Here is a 20,046-nt window from a genome sequence, read left to right on the forward strand (position 1 = left end):
CACGGGAAAACCTTTTTCTTTTTCTCTTTTTTTTTTTAAAGCTAGGCCATCCTTCCTAGAGAGATGTAAGACCTAAAATAAGACCTGATCCATTTTAAACATCAGGCTGGGGGCGAGAGAACACCAGGAGGTTTGGGGTTTGTAGATTCCCCTGCTTGAAAACCTCCCAAGCAATGTGTGGATCACCCCTCTCCTCTGCGCGCGCTCATTTGCACTGGGTCTCTGTGTGTGTTCTCAAATATGCAGCCAGATGCGCTTTTATTTTGATTGTGGTTCGAACCAAATGGTGGGACTATCTTGTAAACATGGTGTTTTAAAGGGTATATAAACAGCTATTCCTCCCGATTAGGAATTATTTCTTTATCAGTTTCTCCCTGTGGATTGGCTTTATTCGTTTCTCATAGATTACAATTTCTGTTTAATCTTACACAGATGAACTGGGCTTTTAAGCACAAATTCAGCATCTGTGTGTGTAGTTGCCTGTTTTAGCCACGTATCCATTGTGAAGTGGTCATATTGGGTCACCTAAATAAGTAGCTGTATGTGTTACCCCTGAAACTGTGTGTGCAGTGCACTGAAGTTAAATTCCATTACTCCTAATGCAGGATTCTAGAAAGCCTGGGAACAGGGAGGGAAGGCGGCTGAAAACTTGCTTTCTCAGAGCCACCTCCCCCTATCATTGTGAGAGTGTGATGTAATGCTTCTCGGTCTGGTGGGCTGAAAGGATCGTAGTTTTGATGCGGCGGGTAAATTGCACACCCCCCCGGGGAAATTACCCCCCGCCCCCGCACCGCCCCCCCCCCCCCCGGCCTCCCAGCACATCCGTGGCTCTGAGAGGCCTTGTTTTCTTTTTTTTTTTTCTTCCTAATTTGTATCCTCCTGATTTATGCCTTAGCATATTGGCATGAGAAACAGACTATTTTTCTAAATCTGTTACAAAGTATAGTTTAGAAAGGGCATTTAAAATATGCAAATAGGTTGAATTGTCATATCCCCATCATTAAATATGTAGACTTGGATTAAAGCTAATTAAGCATAAATGGAATAATTTTGATCAGAAGTGAGCAGTGGTTTTTTTTGGCTGTTGTTGTTTCCTTTTTAATTAATCTAATTATAAGATGTTTGCTGGACCTGAAAGTGTTAAAAAAAATGCAAAAAAAAATGCTGGACCATTTTGAAAATTTGACAGTCTGGAAGAGGGTGTGTAGTGCTTTCAAAAGCTTTATTCACTGTTAAAATGGATTGGCCTCTTGTGCTGAAAATGGCCTGTTTCTTTGGGCCAATTGTGTGTAGATGAAGGGACTTTCATGCTAATTTAACAAAAAGACTTTCCATTTGAATTCATAAAGATAATTAAAGTCCTCTGTCTCTAAAGAGCAAGTATTTTATTATTTTTCTAAAATTAATGTTGTTATTATATTAGTGGAAATGAGTAGAAGTGACGGTTTAAATTCAGTGTAAATTTTTTTGGTGGTATAAGTTCAGCTTTTGTGTAAGAGGGATTGGAAACATTACAGTCAGGAGGTAATCTGGAACAAATTTGTCTCTTAAAAATTTTTTTTACAGCTTGAATTTAAAGGAAAAGACAGAAATAACCATAGTGATAGGGAGTGTTGCTTTGTGGTAGACCTAAGGAAAATTAGAGCTCTGATTTTTGTTGTTGTTTTTTCTGAAAATGAAAGCACTTATTTGGGGCTTTACTTGTTAGATGATTCATTTTACGCCCATTTCCTAAGTTGGCCTTACAGAAGAAGAATGAGAAGAACCTAAGCTTTCCATGTTTTGCCATTAGATTGTTTTTGTGGACTGTAAACATGTGAATAGCAGTTTAATTCAGTTTGCAGAGCAGAGGGACCAGAAGCAGGGTGCCTGCTCTCTTAGGCAAGAAGAAGAATGATATAATGAACATTAACAGAATGCCATCTGATTCTTTGAAATGTTTTGGTAAATATTCTTCTCTCCTAGACAGGTTGAGAAGTGCGATAAATAAGACCTGGTTTCACGTATGTTAGGCATTATGGCTCTGATGAGTTTCAGAAGCTCAGCTGCCATTTTGGATCTAAGTTCCTTCAGGGCCAGTCCTTATGGCACACCAAACTATGGGAATTCAGGAGCAAATAAAAATGAGTAATAAATCAAGTGTGCAGATGGATGGTATTTGTGCCTTTTGTTGAAGTTTTCTTTCTGTTGGTAGCATGAAATGAATCTAAAAACTTTAGAGATGTAGCTGATGGTATGACCAGCAAAACCCCAGGGATATTAGAACTTGCATGTTGTGGTTTTTAAAAATGAGACAGTGTATGCAGGGGAAGTTTCTTACTGGAGAAAAATAATATAATCCTCACTGAAGTCTCCCCACCCCCAATGCTGGGTCTACTTGTGATATTAATGTCATTATTCACAAGGCTACTCTGTCTCAGGAAGAATGGTCACAGATTCATTATTAAGATTTTACTGAAGCATCACAAAAATTGATAGCGCCTATTTATCAGAAGTGGTATCTTATTTTTAAACTGTTTTTCAGTCCTTCCATCTGTGTGCCAGAAAGGAAGCATTGGCATCTTTGGTATATGGCGCAAACTCAGCCCTGTTCAGCTTTGAATGGCCATTTGTTATTCTCTGTCGCCACCGGGACAGTCCTTTAAAAATCAACTTCTAAAAATTGAAGCAGAGACTTCTAAGGCTTTTCCAGCTCTTAAGCCTACAAAGAGACAGAGAAAGAGTGATATGTGATGATGAGACCTTCAGGTTCTGCAGAGCAGGCCCCAGCAGATAACAGTAGTAAGGGGTGGGCCTCACCCTACCCAGCTGCCCCAGAACTGAAAAGTTTTGGAGAAATTTAATTTTTACAACTCAGTATAATCATTGACCATCTGCAGTTTAAATTGGACAAGGCCCTGAGGCAACACAGCTGAATGTACTTTGTTCCTCCCCTCAAGGAGTACCCATCTAATGAGGGAGATACCCAGGTAAAGAACCAGTGGCTTTACCTTGGTGCTGTGTGTGCAACAGTTAGAACAAGTACCTGGTACATAAATAGCCTGAGTATCTGCATTAGGAGAACCCTTATTTAAAGAAGCCAAATAATTACTCCTTATTAATTTTTAATTATCATTTGGATATTAGATTTTCTTTAAGTGGAACTTGGAATTTAAAGGTGGGGTTTCTGATCATTGGCTGGGGAGTGGGGCAGCCTATGCTAATTGTTTCCTAGTACAGTATTGTTCAAGGGTTTACACTAATCCGACTTCCCTCACCTTCTTGTGATTAAGACTTGTGGTGGAGTGGGTGGGGTGAATTGAAGCCACTTGGCCTGAAAAGGGATTTAACCCGCGATGGTGACATTTTAACATGCTTTCCTTTCTTTCTTCAAATATTCAGCAATCATTTATTATGCCTGGTGCCGGTGTAGGTGCAGGGGGAGCTAAGAATTAATTTGGTCAGCCCGTCGCCCTGAGCAGCCACCGGTTCCTGTGGAAATATTTGCCACCTGATGACTGTCTAAGCTACTGCTTTGGGTTATGACTAGGATGACGCTATAGTTCTTTCCCCTGATGGCCTCCATACTGATAGTCAGGGAATGGATGGTAAGTTTTTGCTTCTGGTAGTTCTAGAGACTTCGATTTAAGGTTTGACGAGATAGTCACTTTATCCTTTTTTTTTTTCTAGGCCTGCAAAATTATCCTTTAAATTATCTCTGAGAACCTTGCAACTTAAGTTGCCTCCCTAGTTACTCTGCCATATCCCTTAGTTTTACTTTTTTTTATGCGCCTTAATTGTGTGAGTATCTGCAATCACATTATTTGTGTGTGGTACATCACTCCCCACAAACCAAAGCAGACTGTAGTGTTTTGCTTATTGCTCAATCCTCAGCATCTAGAATAGGGCTTAGCACAAGTAAGTGCTCAATAAAAATGTGTTTGAATTAGACCTGAGTATAAGGTCACCAGGACCAGCTATGAGACCATAAGCCCCTGTTTCTTTTTTTTTTTTTTTTTTCTCGGTTCGAGGGCCTCTCACTGCTATGGGCCTCTCCCGTTGCGGACACGCAGGCTCAGCGGCCCTGGCTCATGGGCCCAGCCGCTCCGCGGCATGTGGGATCCTCCCGGACCAGGGCACGAACCTGTGTCCCCTGCATCGGCAGGCGGACCCCCAACCACTGCGCCACCAGGGAAGCCCAAGCCCCTGTTTCTTAATCAGTAAAATGGGAATAATACGTTGTTGGGAAGCAGAAGGGAAATGCTGTATGAAGGGGCCAGCACCTAGTCTCGTTGCTCAGTGTTTCCTTCCCCTTTGCTCTCTCTCTGTTAAGTAAACCAGAAAGGCTTTTATGGCCCCACAGATGCCTGATCCTCTCATGGCTCCCAGGATCATGACCACACGGGCACTGATTGCCCAGAGCTTCAGTCTGGATGAGGGCAGGGGCAGCGCTGAGCCTTTTCTTTTATTCAAGTCCCTACATTCCTATGGTCTGAGGTCATCTCTCCCTGCTCTCCCGTTCCCTTCAGGCTCTGCCTCTGTGGTATATCCACATTTGCTTGGCTGCTTTTCATACATTCTGTGTTTTGCATCTAAAGGTTCTCAACAGTTTCAAATGAATTGGTCTTAAAGTTTACAAGGCAAAGGAGAATATAAAATACAGTGTTTTTTCCTTCATTTTCATTGTTCTGAGCCTGCACATGTAGACTCTATTTAACCAAACTGGTAATAGACAGTTTTATCTGACTCAAAAGACAGATAAAATTAAAATTTAGGTCAATTGCCCACTTTATACAATGCTGTTGAATTAATATAGATGACAAATAGCTTTCATTCATTGACCTTGGACTGGAATTGGTTCAAAGAAAAACAAAATTTTTATCTGTTCATTCATTACAAATAATTATTTGAATACCTATTACCTGTCAGACATTGGGATAAGAGCTAGCATAGGAGTAGTAGGAAGATTTTTTTCCAGGTACCATTGCTGAAGTTAGAAAGAATATAAATGCAAGGAGCCTGGCCAGTCCTCAGGGTGTTGGGTGATTACAAAAGAGGGACACCCAACCCACATAGAGGGACCAGCTTATGCAAGGGCCCCGAGGCAAGAGAGGACTTCAGCATATTTGGAGAACTGTATGTAGAGTACTTGGACATGGTTGGAGTGTGATGTGTGTAAAAGAAAAGATAATCTGGGAAATGAGAAGTGAGACTGAAAAGGTAAACACTGGTGAGTTGCGGAAGAGTCTATATAAGTCATGTTTGGAAGTCTTTATCCCGAGAACAATTAAAGGGTTTTCAGCAGGAATTTCACCTGATCAGATTGAACTTTTGAAAGATATGCTCTAGTTGGACTGTAGAAAATGGCTGGAGGATTGAGTGTAAGACCAGATGGTATTGCAGTAATCTCAGGTGATGGTGGCCTGGGCTGACAGCAGAGCTGGGAAGAAGTGGATAAAACCAGAGACATTTAGGAAGAAGATTTCACAGAACCTGATCATTGAGGGTTAGGGTTGGGGAAATAAAAGATGACACCTCTGTCTCTGGCCTGGCCTGCTGATGGATGGTGGTACCATTCATGGAGTTAGGGTCTATTTAGACGAGAGACACATGTGGGATTGAGAAAATGAGTTCAGTTTTGGAGTAATTTAATCTTGGGGCATCTAAATGAAGGTCTGGAGTAATTAGATATCTGGCTGGAGGTAGATTTGAGAGTCATCAGTGGTCCCAACTTTACCAAGATTTTCCTTTTTAAGTTGATTTCTTTGGTGAGATGTCCAGAAATGGCAGTGTGCAGTGCAAGTGTTAAAAGAACACTATTTTATAGAGAGGGTAAGGCCACAGATGTGCTCCCATTACTACAGTGGTCACCATTAGAAATACAAAAGGAGTTTGAGGGAGGAGAAAGGCTAATTTTGGCTGGGTTGATCAGAGAAGTCTTTATATGAGGACGTTTTATTTGAGCTGAGCCTTAAATATTGGGCAGAATTGTGAAGAGCAGACATGAGGGCAGAGCGTTGTGGCTGGAGGGTTAGTTGTGTTCAGAGGGGATTGAAGGGAGCTGGAACGTCTATGGGAGAGCTGGACGCCTGCTCAGTAGTTTGGATTGCCAAGGCAGTAGTGGGGGGTCTGTTGAAAGTCTGAAGGCAATGTGATCAATGTGGTATTTTGAGAATATTAGTATGGCAGTGAGGCAGAGGAGGGACTGGGAGTGGTGGGATTGGGAGAGGGCAGGACTGAGGGGAGAATTGAGATAGGCAGGCCAGGTAGGAGGCCTGTTATGAAAGGGCCTGCCCTAAGACTGTGGCAGTGGGGCTAGAAGAGGGACCAGGGACTCCAGGTTTTCAAGGTGAATGATGGGAGTCTTCAGCAGAAATGAAGATGGGGAATTCCAGGTCAGGCATACTGAGTTTAAGGAGCTGGTGGGATTTCCAGATGGAACTGGTTAGCAGGCAGCTGGCAATGTGGAGCTGACGCTTGAGAAAGAGGTCAGAAGTGGAGATAAAGAATTGGAAGTGATCCACATAGAAGTGATAGTTGAAGCTGAGAGGAGATGAGGTCACCATGGGTGCAGAGAATGGAAAAGAGAACTGAGAATGGGGCCTTGGGGACAGGAAGAGAAAGAGGACCTGGGAAAGGATTAAAGAAAGGTGCTTGTGCAGGACAGTCGTGAGTCACTGAAGATGAGGGAAGGACTTCTCAATCTCAGATGCGGTCAGCAGGTTTTGATGCTGCACAGGAAGAACAGTATTTGGTTATGGCAACGTCCCCTAACCTGGTGTTGGAAGGTGTTCCGGTGGGAAGGGTTTGGGAATCATTAGGTTATGCCAGCACCATTCAGTAGAAATAGAATGTGAGCCATGTGTTATTTTACATTTTCCAGGAGTCACATTAAAAAAAATAAAAGGAGGGAATTCCCTGGCGGTCCACTGGTTAGGACTCTGCTTTCATTGCTAAGGGCCTGGGTTCCATGGGGAACTAAGATCCCACAAGCCACGCAGCGCAGCCAAAAAGAAAAGAAAAAAACAGGTGAAATTAATTTTAATAATATATATTTTATTTAACCCAATATGTACAAAAAGTTAAATCAACATGCAACAGATTTTAAAATATTAATGAGATATTTGACATTCTTTTTTTTTCATACTAAGTTTTCAAAATCTGGTGTGTGTTTTATAACACATTTCAGTTTGAATGTGAAATTTTATTGGAAATGCGTGATCTGTATTTAGATTTGATAAATTTTACAGTTGAAAAAGTACATTCACATACCCAAGTTTTTTCAAACATACTAGAGTTTTCTAGTAATAGAAGTAAGTAATCAATTAAAAAAAATTTTTTTTTTTTTTTTTGGCTGCACCATGTGGCTTGCAGAATTTCAGTTCCCCAACCAGGGATTGAACCCGGGCCACGGCAGCGAAAGCCCAGACTCCTAACCACCAGGCCACCAGAGAACTCCCTTAAAATTTAAATTAATTAAAACTAAGATACATTTTAAAATTCAGTTTCTCAGTCACAGTAGCCTCATTAAAAGTTCACACTAGCCATGTGTGGCTACGAAATTGGACAAGGGAGGGTTTATGCAGAGTAAGATAGGCTGCTTGCAGCTAACGTGCACTTTGGAAATAGCCAGAGTCACAAAGCATTTCACAGGATTGGTGTTAGAACACATGTGGGCTCATGCTAATGAAATTTTTGGAATTGAAGGGGTCAGATCCTAATTTTGCTTGTGAGGAGATGAACTTTTTATGCATACATTCTAAAATTTAAAACAGGAGTTTAAAAAATTGTTTTGGCTAAGGTCAGCTGGATGGTAGATTGGTAGAAGTTTTTAAGCGTAACCAATTTGTGTCCAGTTTCAGTAACGCTAGGTACAGAGGTTTAGTTGGAGGGTGGGAGCACTCCCTCCCCATTTTTGAACTCTGTGGAGTCAGTGAGATGCCAGGCTTCAGGTGGGGAGGTGACATTAGGATTCCAGTGTTTTCAGAAGCTTTCAGTCAGCAGTCCCAGCCTTCTCGCATGAGGGGGAAAGGGTGCCAGAGGGCTAATTATTTTGTGCTTGAATCTCGTTTCTTTTTGGCAGCCTGCAGGCTGTTTGGCCATAGACTATTATACTCATTTTGTATTTCTTGACATCCTGGGCCAATATAATATTTACTGAATATGGGTGGTTTATAAAAAAACAGCTTCAAAGATTTTTATTTAATGATCTCATTGATTTATATTGCTTTGTAGTTGCTAACTAGACCTTCTAAATAATAACCTGTAAAGATAGAAATGATCTTGAGTTGTGCTTGGAACCAAACCTTGTTCACACTGGAAAGTTAAGCGTTGCTTTTGAGTTGGTGCACAATTCCATTTCGGTGGACACAGAGGACCTTATTTTTCTATGAAGTATAAGAGTTTAGAGTGTCAGTTATTCTGTGAAGTCTTGTTTTTGTTTTTTAAATCAATATGGAAATAAATTCCTTACATTTTTGTTTTCCTTTAGAAGTGCATTTTGGTTATCCGTGCCTTTGTAAAAAACCCAGACTGTGTAGTGGTGGGTTTACATAATGCCCTTCAATGGCTTAAAAAGAGACCTAGCACAAGGTTCCTTGCCCCACTCAGGAGCCCAGAGCAGTGAGTCTTGTACCTCTCAGTGCCATTCTTTTTTTCTTTTTAACCCCTTGCTTGCATAAAATAATTGCTGCTCTTTTTATGCCAAGAAGTTCCTGTTTATAAGCTGAAGTTAGACAGCTAATTGGGTATCTTAGAACAGTGGCTTTTGAACTTTTTGATTGGATCTACACTAAGAAATACAATTTGATTGAGGCCCTGTACATACATGAAGTATACACGGAAGCAAAAGTATTTATATTTACTTTCTGATACTACATCATATATTCTATCCTGATATAGGCTACTCAAGTCCATTTTGTAAAACAAAACCAAAACCAAAAAAGCTGATCCCAACCACTAAAATGATTTAATGATCCACTCTGGGTTGTCTCACTGAGGTTTAAAGAATTTTTAAGGAGCCACTTGTGGGTTGCCATATTCCAGGACATGATCCCCAGTTTTTCTGGTTTTGAGAATCAAATTTATCAGTCCACTGAGTTGCCACACCAACCAGATTCATAAGCGATTTTTTTAAATGTTAATTTGCAGGACTTCCCTGTCGGTCCAGTGGTTAAGACTCCGCACTTCCAATGCAGGGGGCGTGGGTTCCATCCTGGTCAGGGAACTAAGATACCACATGCTGCCTGGAGCAGCCAGAAGATTTGGAAAAAAGAAAACAAAGAAGAAGGAGTTAATTTGCTACTTCAGCATGTAGGCGATGGATATTTTTGATGACCAGAATGTTGTCCTCCCTATCCAGAGCTTTCCATTTGGATCAAAAGGAGTTGGCCATCCGTATTGAGGAATGGTGATGTACATGCATGTTTTCCCCCTAGATTTTAGAGAAACTGAAGTAGAAAAACCCTATTACCAGATTATGTAACTTTCTCTCGGAGAAGCCCCACAGAAAACACTGCCATACTTTCTTTTTTGGAGGGGTTGAGGGTGGGGTGATTCCCTGCCCCTTTTCCAGGTTTCAGGAAGACACACTTCCACTAATTAACACATTCTGTTTTTAGACACACTTCAGTAGATTTGATTAGTTCAGCATTTCCTACTGTTTGTCAGGGTACTAACAGGTTTGTCTGGAAAACAAAAAAAAAGTTCCTTTCCTGAATTAAACTGATCTTTGCTTGCTACAAGGACTTAAGAGTCTTTAAGATGCTAATATGCGTTAGGAATCTTAAGTGTTGTGTATGTATAAAATTTTAAAGTCCCAGGTTTTTATTTTTGTTTTTTAGGCACAATTTGGGGAAATGCATGGTGTGCTTTCCATTTTAATTATTCCTTTCTAAAACTGCATTCTAGACAAGTAAGCTGGATTTGGCTATTTCCCAAGTCTCTTTCAGACACTTTAACATGGTGGTTCCCAGACAGACGTAGGTTTCAGGGAACTGTAACACTGCAAAAGCAATATTAGGATCCATCATGAGTTACCAGTTTTGTTTTGTTTTTTTTTTTTTTTGCGGTACGCGGGCCTCTCACTGCTGTGGCCTCTCCCGTTGCGGAGCAGCTCCGGACGCGCGGGGTCAGCAGCCATGGCCCACGGGCCCAGCCTCTCCGCGGCATGTGGGATCTTCCCGGACCAGGGCGCGAACCCGCGTCCCCTGCATCAGCAGGCGGACTCTCAACCACTGCGCCACCAGGGAAGCCCGAGTTACCAGTTTTAAATATGCCAAGTAAAGGCATTTAAAAAAACCCACTATTTATTACCACCATTTCAAAGAAAAGGCATTTTGACAAAAGAGTAGAATGGACAGTCTCAGAATAAGAAACATCCTACTCAGTTGATTATAGCTTCATGAAAACTATTACATACGGAATATAGATCAGCACAGGTACTAAAGTTTTCAGTGTTTGGGAACCACCCTAATTATAGCCCATCTCTTAGCATGTATTACAGTTAACTATGTGCTTGCTGGTTTTATTAGCCTCACTCATAGGAATAAACCTTACTTCAAGTTCTGGAACTACCTTCCTTCATTCTTATTTATTGACAGTGATGATGGTCACTGTGTGACAGTGACTCACACTTAAAAAAAAATTACTTTGCTCCCTATGAAAATACTGTAAGCAGGTAACCATTCTACTTTAACGTAAGAAAAAAAGAAGGAACAAGCCAACTCCATTAGGTGCTGAGCAATTGTAGAATCTAGAATAATAATCAAAGCCTATTCCAAAGTTTATCTGTTTTAATGAGGTATACAGTTGACCCTTGAACAATGCCAGAGTTAGGGGCGCCAACCCTCTGCGCAGTTGAAAATCTGAGTGTAACTTTACAGTCAGCCCTTCGTATCCACAGTTCTACACCTGCGGATTCAACCGTTAAGTATTTACTCTTGAAAAAAATCCACGTATAAGTGGACACGCACAGTTCAAACATTGTCTGTTCAAGAGCCAACTGTATAGTCGTGGTGATTTTGTAAAAGTGGCAAGTAGGTCACAGGACTAAATAATATTATGTACATTTTTGCCAGCCTGTTGGCCATGGCAGGGTTTTTGTCATGTACATTTTTATTTTTATGTCCACCATCCCACTCTCACATTTTAAATGACAAAGACCGTAAATCTGGCAACTGCACATCAAATATCCCCTCTGCCTTCAGCGAGAGAAAGTGCTCTTTAGATGCAGTTTACTCCTTTAATCAAGGGGCCCATGGCCAGCAGCTCACTGGCCTGCCCTGCTGTGATAATGCTGTCAGCTGGCTGTGGGAGTGGCCACCCCAGCCAGTGCTTTGACTCTTCATCCTCAGAATCCTGGGGCCAAGAGAAGAGGAGGGGAGAGGTTGGGGTTAGCAGTGTAGGTAGGGTCTTTGGAAGCAGTAAGAGGCTGAGTAGACTTGAGTGAGCAGGATATACTCTATGTCCTGTGTACTTGGAAAAATTTGTTTATTACCTAAGTATTTATGCCTCAGGCACTCTACAGTGTTGGGAATAGTACAAGATAAAAAGACCTGGCTTTTATCTTTGGAACTCAACCAGTAACGTGAGGCTACCTGTAATAAAGACAGAGATATGATGCCAAGGGATCCTGGAGGTTGGAGGCAGAGCCCTAGGGAATTGGGGAAGTCTCCACCATCGAGGAAACATTTGAACTTTTTTTTTTTTTTTTTTGGCTGCCTTGGGTCTTCGTTGCTGCACGCGGGCTTTCTCTAGTTGCGGCGAGCGGGGCTGCTCTTCGTTGCGGGGCACGGGCTTCTCATTGCGGTGGCTTCTCTTCTTGTGGAGCATGCGTGGGCTTAGTTACTCCGCGGCATGTGGGATCTTCCCAGACCGGGGCTCGAACCTGTGTCCCCTGCATTAGCAGGCTGATTGTTAACCACTGCGCCACCAGGGAAGTCCCTGAACTGAGTCTTAAAGGGAAATTAGGAGTTGCTTGGTGAAGGGGATGGTGAGTAGATTGGGGTGATATAACGTAGTGGTTAAGAACTGAGGTTCTGAAGTCAGGACACTTGTGTGGTTAGGTCAGCCCAGTGTTGGGCAAGTAATATCTGTGTGCCTCAGCTTTCTCACTGGTAAAATGGGGAATAATAATAGTAATAGTACCCAGAGTCAGTGTTAGCTACTGTTTTCATAAAAGTTATGCTAGCATTTCAGGCAGAGGAAGTGACACAAACAAGGGAGGATTTAGGGGGTGGGGGCATATGGGAAATGGTGAGGTGTTAGTGGGACACAAGTGCAGGCTGCCTGGAGGAGAGTGGAAGGGTTGGCTGGGTTTTGTGTTCTAAGGAATTTGAATTTTATTCTGTAGAAAGCAGTTTTAAAAACTCAACTTGCTTCAGTTGATTACCATATTGAGACTCTGATACTGGAGGAGAGATGAGGGGCAATCGAAGCAAGAGGAGTGATTGGAGAATGTAAATTAAGTCAGTGACAGTAAAGATGGAAAGACTAGAGGCCCTTGGCTGGGTGAATGGATGATGCCAGGAGTTGGGATGGGCATTTGGTGGGTGGAGCAGGGGTTTTGAGTTTGTAAAAGGGTGAGGATGGGGGCTAACAGGCTGTGTGTTTGCTTTGGATACGTTTTAGATATTTGCTGGACATTTACTATAACTTGGCAGGTGGAAATGAGGGCCTGGAGCTCAAGAGAGAAGTTGGGAGCCATCCATTTAGATCTAGAGATGGTCATCTAGGCCATGGTTGTGACAGCGCTCCCTTAACAGATGGTCAGAGGAGTGGGATGAAAACAGGAAAAAGGGTGGTGCAAGAGAAACCCAGGCAGGAAGGAGTTTAGGGAAGTAAAGGATAGTTATCAGGGCTGGTGCCCCAGGGGGTCAGCTGAGATAAGCCCTGGATGTGGGCAGTTAGGTTTGGCCTTTAGGAGCTCAGTGCAATGCGTTCAGGTCTCCACTGAGGTCCAACACATCATTGTTCATCCTGCTTGCCACTGTCTGTCACATTGGGAAGTCTCCCTGTGGGTTTTCCGGTTTCCCTCTGTCACTACGGTGAGCAGCTCTAGGACAGGAACTAGTCGTGCTCACCTCTGTAACTCCAGCACCTGACCTGACACACACACACACACACACACACACACACACACATAGTGAGTGCTCAGTGAGCATTTGTTGAATGAATAAATGAATCAAGGATGACTTGAATTAACTCAACAAATATTTATTGAGTGCCTTGTGTGTTTCCAGAGCTATGCTAGTCTCTAGGGATAAAGCAGTAAGAAAATAGATAAGATCCCTACGCTCGTGGGGCTTATATTCTAAAGCATGAATCAGAAGGCTAAGGGGAAGGAACAAGGCGAGACTTAACTGTCGACTGTACGAGGATGAGCTCTGTAGCCTCACCATCCACGAACTGAGCCTGGCACCCAGGAGGCATTTGATACAGCTGGGTGGCTTGAACAGGGGAGAGAGATGGTTTGAAGAGCACTGAGGTGTGGGAAGAGATTTGCTGCCTAGATGACAGGTTAGCCTTGGAGAGGGAAGAGTAAATTTGGAAATGGAGAGAAGGATATTTGAGGGAGTTCCCTCTGGGAGACATTCCCCTCTCAATTGGAGGCATTCCTCGCTGTAAAACAGGAGATGAAGTCTGAGTGGAAAAGGACCACAGGGAGGACCATCTACCAGCTCTACAGGCTTAGCTGAGAGAGGAGATCCTTTATTTGTAATTGCAGTGATCTGAGGCTCTGCAGGCTCTTTCCAGCAAAGCAAGGTGAAGAACGTGGTGAGTTGGGGTTCATCTGAGGCTGAGTGAGGATTGGCCTGGGTAGGTAGTGTGGGATAGCCAGGGGTTGAAGTCTTCAGGGAATGCTGGTGAATGTTCATGGGAGTCCAGGCTGGGTTGGGAATAAGATAAGTCCAGGGTCAGGCAAATGACCTGAAAGAATAAGGAAAGAAAGGGTTTGGGTTGGAGGAGGTGAGAACTTACACATTAGAAGGGGAAGACAGTGTTACTTCCTGTGTGCTTCCTATAATGCTGTCCTAAGTGCTGTATATATGTTAACATTTATTCTTCATGACGACCCCGTGAGCTAACTATGGAGAGGTTAAGTATCTTGCCCAAGGCTGCTGAAGTGTGTGCTTGAGCACAAAGCCCTACTGCCTTGGGAAGAAACCAGACGCAAGAGCTTCTCCCAGGCCAAGTAGCTTCACAGTAGCTTCCTGAAGTATCTGCGCCATCCTTCCCTTCTAGCAGAAATATTTGGGGTGGCGTGGAAGGGGCCTGTGGACTGTCCCCTCCCTTTAAAAATATTTTAGGCAACAGTGTATTTTACAGAGAACTCTCAGTTTTTCCTACCTGCCTTGCTCATGCCCAGACGTCCTTGAATAGGAAACAAAGAATATTTCACAATTAGAGAAGGCTTTAAATGCAGGTCAGTCTCTGAGTTCTCTGAGCTCTAGTACCTTTCCTCTTCACCTGTCCTCCCCCCACTAAACTGAGAAGAGCCAGAGCATCTGGCACGTCCATCAGTTTGAAGGGAGGAGAGACTGAATAGAAGCTTGATTGATGTGTGGTGTCTCAAAGGAGGGGAATCTGGCTGTGTTGCCTGTTGCAGAAATGTTGGTAAGCGTCTGCTGTGGTTTGGGGGCTTTGACAAACAAGAAAGTGTTCTCTTCCTGGGGCGAGTCCCCATGTGTTTTTGGTGACATGGGCTCTTCTGGATAACGAGTGGACTTCAGTTGGGTAAGGAATTTTACTCCTGGCCCTCCACCTGTGTCTGAGGCCTGTGACAGATCACTCAGAGACTAGGCCCTTTGTAAACCTTGGGGGGAGACATTTTGACCTTTGCTTGGAAGCCGTTTGGAAGCACAGAGGCTTTGCAAATGAAACATGTACACAACTTCATCCTGTTGTATGAAGAAAGAATTATTTGCAGAGACAAAGTGTATATTGATGGTACCTCAACATTTTGTTTGCATTCTTTTAACATCTGGCTTTGCTCTTGAAGCAGGATGAAGGAAGGCCACTACATCCTCCTCCATCCCTTCAAGGTAAACAAATTTTCACGATTAAAAAAAAAAAAACACACCAAAATCACATACTTTTACATTCCAAAAAAGCTTAGATATTTCAAATATTGAATTTACAGAGCAAATAGATCACCTAGCATTATTTGCTGGCAATTTTTACGTTCACTCCTCATCCTAGTGTTTTCTATTCAGGCCGTGTCTTACCTTCTGGGACTTTTGCACTTGTGCTTGGTTCACTGTCGGGGGCTAGCATTTTTGTCTTTTTTTCCCAACACTGCTAGTGTGGCCCATCGTGCATCACATTATTAACACCTTTGGTTTTTAAAATTGGTTACCTCTAATTGATTTTTTTTTTTTTTTTTTTTGGCTGCATTGGGTCTTTGTTGCTGTGCGCGGGCTTTCTCTAGTTGCGGTGAGTGGGTGCTGCTCTTTGTTGCTGCGCGGTGCCTTCTCTTGTTGTGGAGCACGGGCTCTAGGAACGCAGGCTTCAGTAGTTGTGGCACGTGGGCTCAGTAGTTGTGGCTCACGGGCTCTAGAGTACGGGCTCAGTAGTGGCGCAGGGCTTAGTTGCTCCACGGCATGTGGGATCTTCCCGGACCAGGGCTTGAGCCCATGTCCCCTGCATTGGCAGGCAGATTCATAACCACTGCGCCACCAAGGAAGCCCTAATTGATTTTTAATAATGTGATCTTCTTTTGTCAGATATTAAATCCTCATATTTAGTCACTGGTACTTGATAGAGCTGGTTAGGCAGAACAAACAAACAGATAACCCATCACTGAGAGAGTGGTCCCAATGCCCTCAGGCCAGGATTAGTTGGGGTCTCTAAGACTAGTTGGCACCTTTATTTGGAAGTCAAAGCAGAAAATATAGGCTATTTATTCCTCATTTCTTCCCCCTCTGAATACTGATATTATTCTCCTGGTTAAGGGATAAGTTCATTGCTTGATTTTAGGTCATGGAACTCTTGCTGGTGTTTTTTCGTTTCTCTTGTTTTGGTCAAGGGCAGTGATAGGCAGACATAGTTTAAGCTAGCAGTTATGGCCCATGTTCTTCTATAGGTTCTCTCTGAGGTTCTGTGTGACCAAATTGAAAAGGACTGCTTAGAATCATACTGAGTTTTTCCATGAGGCTCTGTTGGGGAAAGGACATGAACTCACATTCATTAAGTGCCTATTATATAGCAGGTATTTCCCATGACCCCATTTAGTTCTCACTGCAGCCTGAAGTGGAAATGGTTTGATCTTCATAAAAAGGATGGCATGCCTGAAACTTAGTAACTGATCTGAAACCACTAAACAAGGAAGTGGAGGAACTAGGGCTCTAACTCCAGAATGTGTTCTCTTCCCAAGCCTTCTCAGTTGCGGCACAGAATAATTTGTTCATTGATGATAAATCCCTGTTTTATGAAGCAGACTGTCTTAAATAAAATATGCACTCAAATGATGGGAACTGATGGCTTTATGGGGATCCTCACACTGCATTCATGATAAATAATAACGAGGGCAATGAGGCCGGTACTGATGGCACACAGAGCGGGAGGTTTTTGGGGACAGTCCTGGATGGCCATTGAAAGGCATTTTTCTTCTTGAGCAACATGATATGTTAACTAAGAAAGAGAAATTACTGAGTGATTAAAAACTTTATCTCAGATAATTAATTGAAAAGCCAAATTGATTAATAAAGAGACATTTTTAAAAGGATCTTAACTGTATCGAGTTTAAGTAGTAATTCTTAAAGTGTAATCAAACAGAGGACTTATCAAAACTATAATGAAGAAAATAGAAATCATTTGTAATTAGACAGTAATTAAAGGCAAGTACATGCCCAGTGATTTTTGAGTGCTTGAAAGCAATTACTTTTCTTAAGTAGGTTAAACATCTGGGTTATAAGCTTGTTTACACTATTAATTTACTTAACAAGCCTGTTCTTCAGAGATGATACAAAAGTGAACTTTAGCTTGGCTGTCTGAATTATCACAAGTTCCAACTTAATGGATACTCTTTTTAAAAAATATTTTTTTACACTAAATTTTTTAAAACTGTCCCTTACTGAACAATTCAGTCCTAATGCTTCTTAGGTAGACAGAGAGGGTAGGTGACCTGGTCGGGGTGTTAGAGCCCAAGTAGGATGAGGCAACCTTCACATACAGGGAAGGTCTGGTGTGGTGCATTGGACCCAAAGAGAGGTGAGTAGGGCATTCACGTGAGCCTGGGGTGGCAGCAGCACTGAGAGATTGGTTAAATACAGGAGGAGGATTGATCTAATACATATGTACGTTAAAAATAATGGGAGCCAGCAACTCTCACTGTTGGAGAAGGGAGTTACAATTATCGAAAGGGAGAAAACTGGGATGAACCTTGTGATGTGAGATTGGAGTCAGAACTATTAGTGTGAACTCATGAATTTTAATAAGTATTGATAAATATAGAAATGATACAGATGTAAAATGCATGCATGTGTATTTATATACATATGTATATACATCTCTTCGCTCTGTCCGTAAAGAGGGTGAGAGTGCCTGAGAGCAGCAATACCTCAGTAGCAGTGAGCACATCACGTGCCCAGATCTGGGCTTCTAAATACCATTTTCCACTAAAAGGAACCCCAACTTCTTGGACAAATGGCTGATTACGGGCTTAGAGCAGAAAAGTTTAAAATGAACCTGGAATATCTTGTGCTAGAAAGCAAAGAAGTCTTCAAGAATGATGGAGATATTTCAAAAGGACACACGCCAGCTTGAAGGCACTCCCACTGGCCAAATTTGGGATAATTTGATCATCAAAATTTCAGAAGTGATAGTCATTGGTTAAAACCTATTGAATAAAAGAGAAATGTGAAGGTTCTCACAATTTCACCTACTTTGAAATAAAACCTTTGTATGGACTCATGAATAAATTCAAAATGTCTTATTTAAATTTTAAAGTACCTCCCCTCAAAATACTTACTGAATACAGAGTGGGGAAAAGACTTACTTTAGAGTCAAGAAGCACGGTAGATACCACCTTAACCAAGTGACCTGAATGAATATTACCAGTAATGGGACAAACTGAAATTGATAGGATGCAATATTGCATTGGTGATATTTGTGCCAAGGCGCATGACCCAAATCTAATCATGAGGAAACAAACATCAAACAAACCCAATTTGAGGGACATCCTACAAATTAAATGACCTGTGATCATCTTTAAAAGTTCAAGGTCGGGCTTCCCTGGTGGCGCAGTGGTTGAGAGTCCGCCTGCCAATGCAGGGGACACGGGTTTGTGCCCCGGTCCGGGAAGATCCCACATGCCGCGGAGCGGCTGGGCCCGTGAGCCATGGCCGCTGAGCCTGTGCGTCCGAAGCCTGTGCTTCGCAACGGGAGAGGCCACAACAGTGAGAGGCCCGCGTACCGCAAAAAAAAAAAAAAAAAGTTCAAGGTCATGAAAGTCAAAACAAGACTGAGGAACTATTTCAAACTGAAGGAGACTAAAGAGTCATGTCAACTAAATGCCACATATGATGCTGACCTGGGTCCTTTTATTTTAAAAGATCATGGCTGGGACAAGAACAAAACTTGAATGGGGCCTGAGGATTAAATGGTAGTAATGTATCAGTGTTAATTCCCTGATTTTGATAGCTGCATTTTAGTTAGTAGGAGATTTTATTTTATTGTTTAAGAAAAACATGCATTAAAGTATTTGGAGTGATGAAGTATGAGACTGACAACTTACTCTCAATGGTTCTGGGAGAATGAGCTCTTTGTACCATACCTGCAACTTTTCTATAAGTTCGAGATTGTTTAAACATTTTAAAAGAACTTAAAAAATAATATTCTTACCTAAAATTTAAATCAGGAGAAGTACATAAAATTAAAAGTCCCCCACTTCTCATTTTAAACACCACCCCCCCAATCCAACTCTGTAGAGATACCGCTGTTAACAACTGATGCATATTCTCCTAGGCATTTTATTTATGTAGTAATGAATGTATATATAAGTAGATTATATTGAGTATTTATGGTATGCTGGCCATGTTGCATTCCTAGGAGTTATAATGGTCAGCAATCAAAAGGCATAGTCCTTGCCCACCTCTAGTAGCTGCGTTTTGAAAACTTTGCCTGATGGATTTTGAAAGTCAGAGAATTCCTATTTGTTCCAGTTTAAAGTCATTTAATTTGACTTTTATTATATTGCTGTATACCCTGCTTCAAGCAATGCTTTAAAAACCAGAATAGGCTTTTAAAACCTCTAAATGACTCCCCCCTCCACCCCTTTTTTTCTTTTGGCCTCTGGCAGACCTGTTTTACAAATGACCAACTTTCTATTATGAGTTTTAACAAGAATGTTTTCACTTGTTACCTCTCACATTTGAAAGAAGCAAATAACTTACTTTTAGGGTATTATAATTGCAAATAGATTGTGATTTTCCCGTACTCAGTGAAGGAGTGGAAATAAACCATTGCTACTCATGAGTACGTATAAACTCGTATAGGATGGGAGCTACGACTGAAAATTGTGAAACAGAAGGGAGTCTGTCTTTCAAAAGGAGACGAACCCATTTCTTAAAGATCAATCTGATTTATGTAATGCCTCAGTAGCAAATGACTTATTTCTCAGTTTGGATTTATATAGCCCACAGTGTCAGATAATCACCCTCATAGCTTTGTAAAGACCAGAATGTTTCCTCCATATCACTGGCCCATACAGATCTCAAGTTCTTGCAGATGTATTAAAGGGGCCCATATGTAGAATGCCGGCTGGAATAGGAAGAGGAGTGGACTGAGTGGAGGGGATAACTGGGGCGGTGCAGTGGGGGAGGACATTGCTTCCATCCTGTCTTTCCTCACACTCTTACTGTCTTCTCTTGCTAGCCTCTTCTTGTCCAGGCTTTCACTAACGTTTTGATCTAAAACACTTTTGCATTTAGTGAGGAGGACCTTGGGGCCTATTGCCTTAGACTGTGAGGAGGCCAGGGTCTGTGTTGAATGGGCTTCAGCTTTGCAGGTTGGCATTAGCTTACCAGCAGGTTCCCCAAAATGCTGGCCACTGATTATCACTCTTGT

The 20,046-nt window shown here is 42.2% G+C and overlaps 1 protein-coding gene across 18 annotated transcripts in view; it reads left to right on the forward strand.

Moving 5' to 3' along the window:
* Positions 1-20,046, forward strand: part of TNRC6B (trinucleotide repeat containing adaptor 6B) — a 261,176-nt gene that overhangs the window by 117,400 nt on the left and 123,730 nt on the right. The window lies entirely within an intron of this gene.

Source organism: Delphinapterus leucas, chromosome 11 (assembly GCF_059928025.1).
Source record: "Delphinapterus leucas isolate spDelLeu-1000000601 "Yukka" chromosome 11, BTC_Dleu_Yukka2, whole genome shotgun sequence".
In the NCBI taxonomy this organism is placed as follows: Eukaryota; Metazoa; Chordata; class Mammalia; order Artiodactyla; family Monodontidae; genus Delphinapterus; species Delphinapterus leucas.